Source organism: Dasypus novemcinctus, chromosome 4 (assembly GCF_030445035.2).
Source record: "Dasypus novemcinctus isolate mDasNov1 chromosome 4, mDasNov1.1.hap2, whole genome shotgun sequence".
NCBI lineage: Eukaryota > Metazoa > Chordata > Mammalia > Cingulata > Dasypodidae > Dasypus > Dasypus novemcinctus.
Genome location: NC_080676.1, coordinates 128,110,175 through 128,120,941, shown reverse-complemented (window position 1 = coordinate 128,120,941; position 10,767 = coordinate 128,110,175). Strand labels below are relative to the sequence as shown.

Sequence of the window (10,767 nt, the reverse complement as noted above, 5' to 3'; positions counted from 1 at the left end):
TCATGTTTGATCCTGGGGTCCTGGGGAGAGATGAGCCATTTGCCTGATAGTTTGCAGCTGACTTTTGAAAGAGAGCTAAGACTAATATATAAGGCCCAGAAAGAAACAAGCCTATGCCAGGAGAGAGGGGAAGCCCTGAGAGACAATCCCTATGCCAGCCTGCAGCTGAGAGAAAGGAAGTCCAGAAGAGAAAGGTGAACTCTTACAGAGATCAGGAACCATCTTGCTTCAACACGTGACAACTGAATTTCATGAGAAAGCAACCTTGAGTTGGACTCTTTAGGGCCCTGTTACTGTAAATATTTACCCCAAATAAATACTCTTTATTAAAAGCCATCAGATTTCTGGTACTTTGCTTTGGCACCCCTTTGGCAGACTAATACACAAAACTACTAGAACTAATAGGTGAGTTTAGTAAAGTAGTAAGCTACAAGATTAATATGCAAAAATTAATAGTGTTTCTATACATTACTGATGATCAATATAAGGAGGAAACCAGAAAAAAATTCCTTCTTTACTAGCAACTAAAAGTTTCAAATATTTAAGTTTAAACTTAACCAAGGTTATAATGGGCCTGAATCCAAAATTTACAAAACATTGCTAAAATAAACCAAAAAGACTTAAATAAATGGAAGGACATTCTGTGTTCATGGATTGGAAGACTAAATATTGGGGTTTTTTTTAAAGATTTATTTTTATTTATTTAATTCCCCTCCCCCGGTTGTCTGTTTTCTGTGTCTTTTTGCTGCGTCTTGTTTCTTTGTCCGCTTCTGTTGTCGTCAGCGGCACGGGAAGTGTGGGCGGCGCCATTCCTCGGCAGGCTGCTCCCTCCTTCGGCGCTGGGCGGCTCTCCTTACGGGTGTACTCCTTGTGCGTGGGGCTCCCCTACGCGGGGGACACCCCTGCGTGGCACGGCACTCCTTGCGCGCATCAGCACTGTGCATGCGCCAGCTCCACACGGGTCAAGGAGGCCCAGGGCTTGAACCGCGGACCTCCCATGTGGTAGACGGACGCCCTAACCACTGGGCCAAAGTCCATTTCCCTAAATATTGTTAAGATGTCAATTCTACCCAAACTGCTTTACAGATTCAACACAGTTCCAATAAAAATCCAAATAGCCTTTATTGTAGAAATGTAAAAACCAATTATCAAATTTATTTGGAACGGTAAGGGGCCCAAAATAGCCAAAAATTTCTTTAAAAAGAACAAAATTGGAGGATTCTCACTTCCTGACTTTAAGGCATCTTACTTAGTTACATTTGTAAAAACAGCATGGTACTAAAATAAAGACAGACAGATTGACCAGTGGAACTGAATAGCGAACTCAGAAATAGACCCTCACATCTATGGTCAAGTGATTTTTGAGAAGGCTCTCAAACCCTCCCAGCTGAGCCAGAACAGTCTGTTCAACAAATGGTGCTGGCAGAATTGGATGTCTATATCAAAAAAAAAAAAGAAAGAGGGCCCCTATCTCACATCTTATACAAAAAATTAACTAAAAATAACTCAAGGACCTAAATATGAAAGAAACAACTATAAAAGTCCTAGAAGAAAACTTCAAGATCTTGTGGAGAGATAGGAACACTTATTCACTATTGGTGGGAAAGTAGAATGATACTATTTGGCAGTTACTAAGGAAGTTGAATATATACTTGCATGTGACTCAGCAATACCATTACTAGGTATATACACAGAAGAACTGAGAGCATGTTCACAGCAGCATTATTCACAATTGTCAAAAGATGGAAACAACAGAGGTGTCCAACATCTGATGAATGGATAAACAAACTGAGATGTATACATGCAATGGATTATTTTGGAGCTGTGAGAATAAATGAAGTTGTGAAGCATATGACAACATGGATGAACCTGGAGGACATTACACTGAGTGAAGGAAATCAGACACATAAGACAAATATTGTATGATTGTGCTATCATGGAGTTAATAATTAGACTATAGGTCATAAGAAAATTGAATGAAGATAAAGAATGGAAAGTTGAGGGTTAATCTGTGCAGAATTGGTAAAAATGTTGTTCGTAAATCTTTGGAAATGAATAGAAATGGTGAAAGCATATCATAGTGTTCATAACTAGCAAGCTATTACATGGGTATGACTGGTTGAAAGGAAAAGTCTAAGGGCATGCATATTGCTAGAAAGAAAGCTAAAAAATGTAAGATGGGACTGTATACCATAGTGAAACCTCATATGAAATATGAATATAGGTACTATTGCATATATTAAGATTGTTTTTACAAAATATAAATACAATGTTCTAGAGAGACAGAAACAGAATAGCAGCTATACACAGTTGGATAAACATAGAGAGATTGAAAGGTGATGAGTTTCGTTTGTTTGTTTGTCTGGTTTTTCTTTATTATTAATATTATTATTATTGAAATAATAAAAATGCTCTAATAATGATTGAAGTAATAAATGTACAACTATGTGATTATACCAAATACAATTGATTATACACTTTGGATGGATTTATGCTTTATTAATATGTGTCAATACAATTGATTTGTTAGGAAAAAAAACATTCAGGGGGTTTGGATAGGAATGGAAACTAGATTGCATTATTGGGCTTACAAGTACCAGAAGAGACTGAAAAGATTGATAGTTAAGATATATTTCAAACAGAGGAGTGAACAAAAGACAACAAACCAGCAGAGTGCAGAATTTGATCTGCTGTTATGACACTATTTACTGTTATAAGTTTTCAGACCCAAAAGGTGAAAAGAATAAACAGTATGATTTTGTCCATCCTTTTCTTTTAACCAAGATTAAGATACATTAGATAATTTATTCAAAATCCATAGTAACTGGACAGAATTAGGCCTACAACTCTCATTACCCAAATTCTAAGGTTCTATTTGAATTATGGGAGGGGTTTTAATAATATAATGATGGTGATAAAAGACCTTGTGCATAATAAACACTTAATAAATGTGCATTAAATGTATGCATTAAATAATTAATTTTCTGGGAACTATTCATAAAGGGAAAGAAAAGTGCCATCATTTACTGAAAATGGAAGCACTTTCTGGACATAATTTCAGATTCGTGAACACCAAATCAAAGTTTCTCCTTCCATTTTCATTTCTCCCAATAATATAACCTCTTAACTTCATCTTTCTTTAAACAAAAGCATTTTCACTTTTTTATTGTTTTTTTTTCCATTTACAAAATTAGAAAAGCAAGGGGTAATTCAGATTCTTAAGGTGATCATTGTTTCATTTTCTTTTGTTCAAAACCACTTACACTGACACCTTTCAGAGTCTATTCCTCTTATTTAAGACTCCCCTGTGCTCGGTCTTTGTCTTTTTATGAGGAGATTTCTTGAGATTTGCTCTGCGCTGTGAAACAAAGCCTACGCAGCTGGGTCTATGCACAGCAATGCCAAACAGCCGAGCCTGGTGTGTTGTTCTGTCTCATTGCTGGGCTCTTGTTTGCTTGTTTGGAGTGAAATGGCCCAAAGGGTCCTAACAGGAGTCCACCTGCAGTGTCTGAATCCTCTACTTTACTCTCAACAAGAGTCTAAATAGCCAAATACGCACTCTCCGCCCTGTAGACAGCCAGCACAAGTCATACCAGCTCCTACTGAGCTGTGCTGAAGAATTTTAAATATTGCTGTCGGGTTGCATTTTATACAACACTACCATGATATGTGGAATACATTTAGACATCTCTGAGATGTGGGAAATGGATGCAATGATGAGGAATTAGAAGCAGTTAGGAGCACTAGCTGCTTGGAAGACTACTCTTAGAGAGCTCAGAAATCTTTTTTTTAAAAAATCAATTATTAACTCAGTCAGTCTTCCACACAGATTCTTGTAAAGAAAATGAGACTATTTTGTCAAAATAATAATCTTGTTTTCTGAGGACTGTCCTGCTAAAAATATAGCTTCTCTGGAGAAGCCTCTACATGCTTCCTTTAAATAGCTCCATTTGGTTTGCATCGCTGCTTGTCCTTATCTCAACTGAATAAGAACTGTCTAATATCCTCCTAAATGAAAGTAATTTTTGTACTCAGTCACACTGCACATTCTGTAATCCCTTCCAGATGTGATTATGTAGCACTATTTCTCACATTTACAATGGGCAAAGATGGTATGGGGATGCTATATAGAAAATCACTTTTTTTCTGGCTCTTTTGGGATTGCAGTAAGAGGGTGGTCCAACATGACATTGAATATAGGTGAGTTACATGCTGAGCTTTGAAAAGAGAAGCATTCTCCTGGGCTGTGAATAGGAACTCTGCATTCCCCTTTGAGACTAGCCAATACCCTGTGATGAAAACCACCATATAAATGCAAGGCCCCTTTGTTCACAGCACCAGCAGGTGTTGTTAAAGCCTTCTGTCCTAGCTCTGACAAGGTTCCAGAAACCTGACCTGCCACAACCCTGTTATTCCCACAACAGGAAGGCCCTGAACAGAATAGTTAATTGTGCCAGACTGTGCAATTCCATCGTGACACTTAAAAGGCAAAGACCATAGATTTTTATGGTCAGAGTAGATGCATGGATATCTTTGGGTATACCTGTATCTATATATCTATCTCCACATACACATATACACAAATATAATCCTCATATAATGGCAAGCTCTGACTTCCATCTCAAAATTCAGTGGCTCTTGCGGTGTAGTCGCACTATTGCAATACAGCAGAGGTTCTGAACCAGGGGTCCATGGAAAGATTTCAGCTAGTCCGTGAGCTTGAATTGAAAAAAATCAACTCGATTAGATGTCCAACAATGATTTGCATGCTGCCTTGTCAAATACTACACCACAGTTTAATGTTCTTATTCAAGATAAACAACAACAGTCTGCACATTGACATGTCTTTAAAAAATAAAATTTAACTTTAACTTTCCTATATTTTTGATATTTTGAATTATTATTTAATGTGTTAAGAAAGAAGCACATATGTATAGTATTATATCATATGTATTTTATGTATCTGTATTTCAATACGTGTAACTGATATCCTTTGTAATTTTATTTTATATATTTAAAAGCATTATTCTTGTGGGGACATGCTAGTATGGATGTGATATATACACAGTATAGTGTGGACTTAGTATGATTTTTATTTTGATGTTGCATGTTCTGAGTGCAATGGATTACTGACTGCAAAAGGTTGGTAAGGATGGCAGAAATGGTTTTATGACACAGCAGGAAAACTTGATTTTTAAATGTTTGCTGAAAATGACCATTTGAACAGCTGTTGAACCAAGGTAGGTTATCAGGTATTGAACTTATGAGACAGTTGTAAAATGTAATTTTGAATAATCCTAACATTTAATTTAAAGACATGCTGATGTTGAGTGTCATCAACTATCTGCTGCTACATTCTGAGAAGGGGTCCATGGTTTTCACCTGACTGGCAAAAGGGTCCATGGAACAAAAAAGATTAAGAACCCCTGCAGTACAGTATGATCAGAAAGTTATAAGGAAGCTATGATGTACCCACCATACGCAAGATTTATGACTATTCAAATTTAATCTTTGTCATTATATAGAGCTTTATATATGCAAGTAATTAACCATATCAACAATGATATATCCAGTTTTTCACTTTCATTATTATCATCTTGGAACATAATATTAAGCTCAATTGTCCCACAACTGCTCATTAAGATGACAGAAAATACCTGTTGCCAAAAATTAGTTAATATTAAACTGGCACACTATAAAGAAAATGGAGAATTAAGAAAATTATTTGGGAAAATGTAAGGCAAGTAAAGTCTTCTAAAACAAATATGCAAATAAAAGATGCAAAATTAAAATTTAATTGTTTTCTTCCAGACAATCACTTTGGCTTTCACCTGACCTAGAATGTTTTTCTTGAGCTTCGTAGTTTAACTATCTGTAACTAAGAAAGTTTTCTAAAGTTTGGCTATTGAACTATTTTCAGGGAATTTTGCTCTACTGCTGGTATAGGGTAAAAAGAACTCAAGAAGTGTGGACTATGATGTGGACCATTGACCATGAGTTGCAGCGGTGCTCAGAGATGTATTCACCAAAGGCAATGAATGTCTCATGATGATGGAGGAGATTGTTGTTATGGGGAGAGGAGTGGGGTGAGGGGGTTGGAGGATATTTGGGGACCTCATATTTTTTGAATGCAATATTTTAAAAAATAAGTAAAGACAAAAAAAAAAGAACTCAAGAATATATCTTTACATTTATGGCAGTTTAAGATTATTTTATGAATCTCAAAAAGAGAAAGATCATGTCTGTAAACTAATCTATTCCTCCAGGTGTGATAACCTTTGACTGCATTAAATTCAACTGAGATGTCTTTGCTTGGATTACCTTTTAAGAGTAAAGCTTTTATATATATATATATATATATATATATATATATACACACATATATATATATATACTTTTTTTTTTTTTTTGAGGTACTGGGGACTAGGAATTGAACCCAGAACCTCGTATGTGGAAGCCGTTATTCAAACACAGAACCTCACTGGCTTCCCTGAGTTGGTTTTTTCATTTGTTTCACTTGTTGTTTTATTTTTTACTTTTTTATTTTTCAGGAGGCACTGGAATTGACTGCAGAACCACCATGTGGGAGGAGCTTAACAGTTTGAGCCACATCCACTTCCAAGATTAGAGCTTTCGGATTCAACTTCATTAGTAAGGCATGACTCAGGTTGAGACCCCATCCCCTAGCTGGGTTTGATATAAATGGACACTCACTCAAGAAGACACACAGAGAAGAGAACTTTTGGATCCTTCCATGTGACAGAAAGGAGAAGTCTCAAACAGCAAAAGCTCCAGGGGGAGATTGACCGTTTGCCTGATAGGCTTACAACTGACCTAGGGAAGAGAGCCGAGACTGGTATAAGAAGCCCTGAGACAGGCCTATGACAGCCTGCAGCTAAGATGGGGAAGAAACTGGGTTGACAGAGTCCCAAGAAGAAGAGAAAGCCCATGGCAGCTGACTTTGATGAGATAGTACTTCTTATAGTGCCTTAAGTTGGATTTTCCATGGCCTTGGGACTGCAAGTTTTTACTCTAAATAAATACCCTTTGTAAAAGCCAACAGATTCCTGGTACATTGCTTCAGCACTCCTTTGGTGGACTAATACAACATTTTATCACTTTCACTCATATTCTTTTATACAAATGACTTCTCATTCTGGGAAAGACAGAGTTTGATTTTATATCAATAAGGAAAATGTATTAATTCTCTGTAACAAATATCAAAATAGCAATAGTTTTAAAAAAGTATTATGTTTCTCCCTTACATAAAAATCTAAGCTGGTGGCAATGCAGAGATTGAGAGTTACTGCTCTATGAGGTTATTCTGAAATCCATACTCTTTTGATCTGATTGTGCCTAGAGTGTCTTAATAGCTCATATAATGAAAGGAATCATTATCTTCATGTCTGTGCTTTAGCCAGAAGGTGGGATGTGGAGGCTCAAGGAGCTCTTTGAAAAGTCCCAGTACCTGGAAATTTCTCACCTCCCTTCTTCTAACATTCCTTTAGCTCAAGGGCTCTTAACCAGGGGTTCACAGACCATGGAAAGATTTCAGGGGGTCTGTGAGCTTGAATTTTTAAAAATCCCCTAATTGTCTTTACTTTCTCTGATCCTTAACCGAAATCTAGCATTTCCTTCTCTCATAAATGTATGCAATAAATAAATTACAGTAGGATTCATTTCACCTGACTGGCAAAGAACAGCTGGGAAATGTCCTTAGCTCACTGCCATGTGACCAGGAAAAACTCAGTAAGGCAAATTGCTAAAACAAAGGGAAGAGTGGATAATTGAATAAATTATGAATTTGCTTCAGAAAGTACATGTATCAGTTATCCAATGCTTTATAAGAACCACACAACCCCCAATTTGGTGGCCTTAAAAACAACAATCATTTATATAACTCATGATTCCAAGATAGGCAATCTGGATTGGGATCAGTTGTATTATTTTATTCACTCTTGGTGTCTATAATCAGCTTCCAGGTTATCTGGGGTCAGCCTACTTTCACTCTAGTGGATGGCTATGCAAGGCCTTTGAGTTCCTGGCTCAGAACGTGCACAATATCACTTTCACTACATTCTTTGACCAAAGCAAGTCGCAAAGCCAGCCCTGATACAAAAGTTGGGGAAATACATTTCATCTCTTGATGGGAGGAACTAAAACTCGCATAGGCAGAGAATATAGGGAACAGAAGAATTTGTCGCCATTTTTGAAATCTCTCACAGAAGACAATCAAAATGAGGTAACTATGCATAAATTGTACTGTCATATTAAATGTCACAGAACATTCTTTTTGTGAAACATGTGATGGTAATTGGAGACAGATCAACTTACTGAAGGGATATGTATATGAAAGTAAGGTCACTAAGTCACACATAGTTATGAACACATGCACACACTTGTATCAAGTGTAAATCAGATTTAGACTTTCTTCAGTCTATACCAATGCCATGAGTTATGAGCTAGTTGGTCTCTTTTTTGGTGGCTGTGGACTGTCCAGGGATCTGGGCGAGAGCAGAGAAAAACATTGCATAATCTGAGAACAATAGAAGTTGGGGAAACAGAGTAGTGGTAAGAGAACTGGTCTGTGTATCAGACCAGTTAAAGTATATTTCAAGTCAGGACTCACAATTTGACTGATTTGGGTAAATTTTCTTCATGTCTTTGACTTCCGTTCTCTTTTTGAAATTTTTTATTTAGACTTCACACTAAATTAAATCTAAAATCTCTTCCTGTTTGGACTGGTGTTATGAGTCACTAATCCTTACTGAAAAGACATGACCTTTCAGAAGACCACAAGCCCGTGAATAGCTGAATGAAACAGGAAATACAAATGATCAGGGTATTTTGTGCCAAATAGCTGGATGTTTGGAAGCATTTTGATGCCTATCTAAAGTCTATGTGCGCAGAGCCAACGCCTCAAAACGCGTTCATATTTGTTTACAGTCCAACTACAGAGAAGCTTTCTTATTTACAAGAGATCAATAATACTATAAAAAAGAAAAATTGATTCTTACATAGCAAATGATTACATAACAATGACAATTAAAATTCTAATAAATTTATTGAATAAATATGATATAAAATCACATTAAGTGAATGAATGTGTTTCATAATAAAAACATAATATTAGAGCTCTAGATATGATCTTCTATGTTTTCATATTTGCAGGATATATAAATGTAATTTTTTCCCTCATGCTATGTGTCCCTAGAAATCAAATACCAATGCATGTTTCTTCTTCAAAATTGATAATGAATGAAAAGCAATTTCTTAACTCAACAAGAAGTGCTATATAATCCACAAAATCACACAAATGTGAGAGCAACGCAATAGTGATCCTGACATTGGCAGATGGCTTCTAAAAACATATATTTTACACCTCTGTCAGCAGAACCTAACTACAGTTTGGAAAATGCATCAGAGTTTTAGGAAAGAAACACTATAGATTGACCATGAAAATGTGGTGTCAAGATCAGAGCCAGCAATGTAAGCATTGCTTAGGATATAGTTTGAAATGCTGACTCTCCAGCCACACCCCAGACCTACTGTATCAGAAATTCTGTGAGAAGGTCTTAGTGTTTCAAAAAGCCTGGCAGGTAATGCTCAAGTTGAGAACTACCTGGAAAAACATCTCAGCAATATATTTGAAGGATATGGACAGAGAAAACTCATTATCCTATAATCTAATTTTACCATTTTCTGTTTTAAATAGATCAGCAAAAGATCCTATATAAAACGTGTCTGTGCCCATTGTTTCCCTAGAAGAATTTATGCCCTGTGACTTTAGTTTATCAGGAGGAATGTGGACCATGTGCTTGGTATATTAAAGGAACTCAATAAATATTTGTTGGCTTAGTTGAACATAATTTCATAGAAGACATGATGGAATTATTTAGAAATGCTTTAAGAGAAAAATAAATATTCCAGGGAAAAGGGGGACTGCAAAAAGGGTTGCATTGTTTTAAAGCTGGGAATATCCATATGGTTTAACAACTTTTTAAAGAGGGAGAAGTCTTAGCTCAGAGAGGGTCATGTGAATTTTCCAAGGTCAGACCAATTTTTGCTGTCAAAGTAAGGACAGAATTTAATTTCCTAACTATAGTCTGGGAGCTTCTTTAAAATACACACCTTCTCTCTGCAGCCGATTAAGCCGACCTGCCCCCTCTTCCCATGGGGGCCCGGTGTGAAGTGGCTGCAGACAGCAACCTCCTTGGTAGTGTATGTGGCCTGTTGTCTGTACAGGTTGCCTTAAGGGACCTTGGAGAAAGCCCTTCCTTACCTTTTGCTGGTCCTGTCTGTGACCTCATGCCATCCGCAATCTATGCTCCAGAAAGGTATGCGAGGTGCCTTTGGAAAGCCTCAGGGGACGGTGGCCTTGGTCCACATCAGCCAGGTCATCATGTCCATCCACACCAAGCTGCAGAACAAGGAGCATGTGATTGAGGTGCTGCACAGGGCCAAGTTCAAGTTCCCTGGCCACCAGAAAATCCACATCTCCAAGAAGTGGGGTTTCACCAAGTTGAATGCTGACAAATTCGAAGACATGGTGACCGAGAAGCGCCTCATCCTGGATGGCTGTGGGTGAAATACACCCCCAATCGTGGCCCCTTGGACAAGTGGCAGGCCCTGCACTCGTGAGGACTTTACCAGCACTGTCCTCTCCTGACCTGTGCCCTCCAATAAATGACTTCCTGGCTGTCAAAAAAATATATATGTATATACACACCTTCTGATGAAGTAGAGATCTAAAGAACTATTATTATT

At 37.3% G+C, this 10,767-nt stretch overlaps 1 non-coding gene across 1 annotated transcript; it reads left to right on the top strand.

Annotated features, from left to right (window-relative positions):
• The first annotated feature begins 10,138 nt into the window (after positions 1-10,138).
• Positions 10,139-10,273, top strand: LOC111764538 (small nucleolar RNA SNORA70). The gene has a single exon (XR_002797124.1). It is a non-coding gene; the product is annotated as a small nucleolar RNA SNORA70 (small nucleolar RNA).
• Positions 10,274-10,767: the final 494 nt, after the last annotated feature.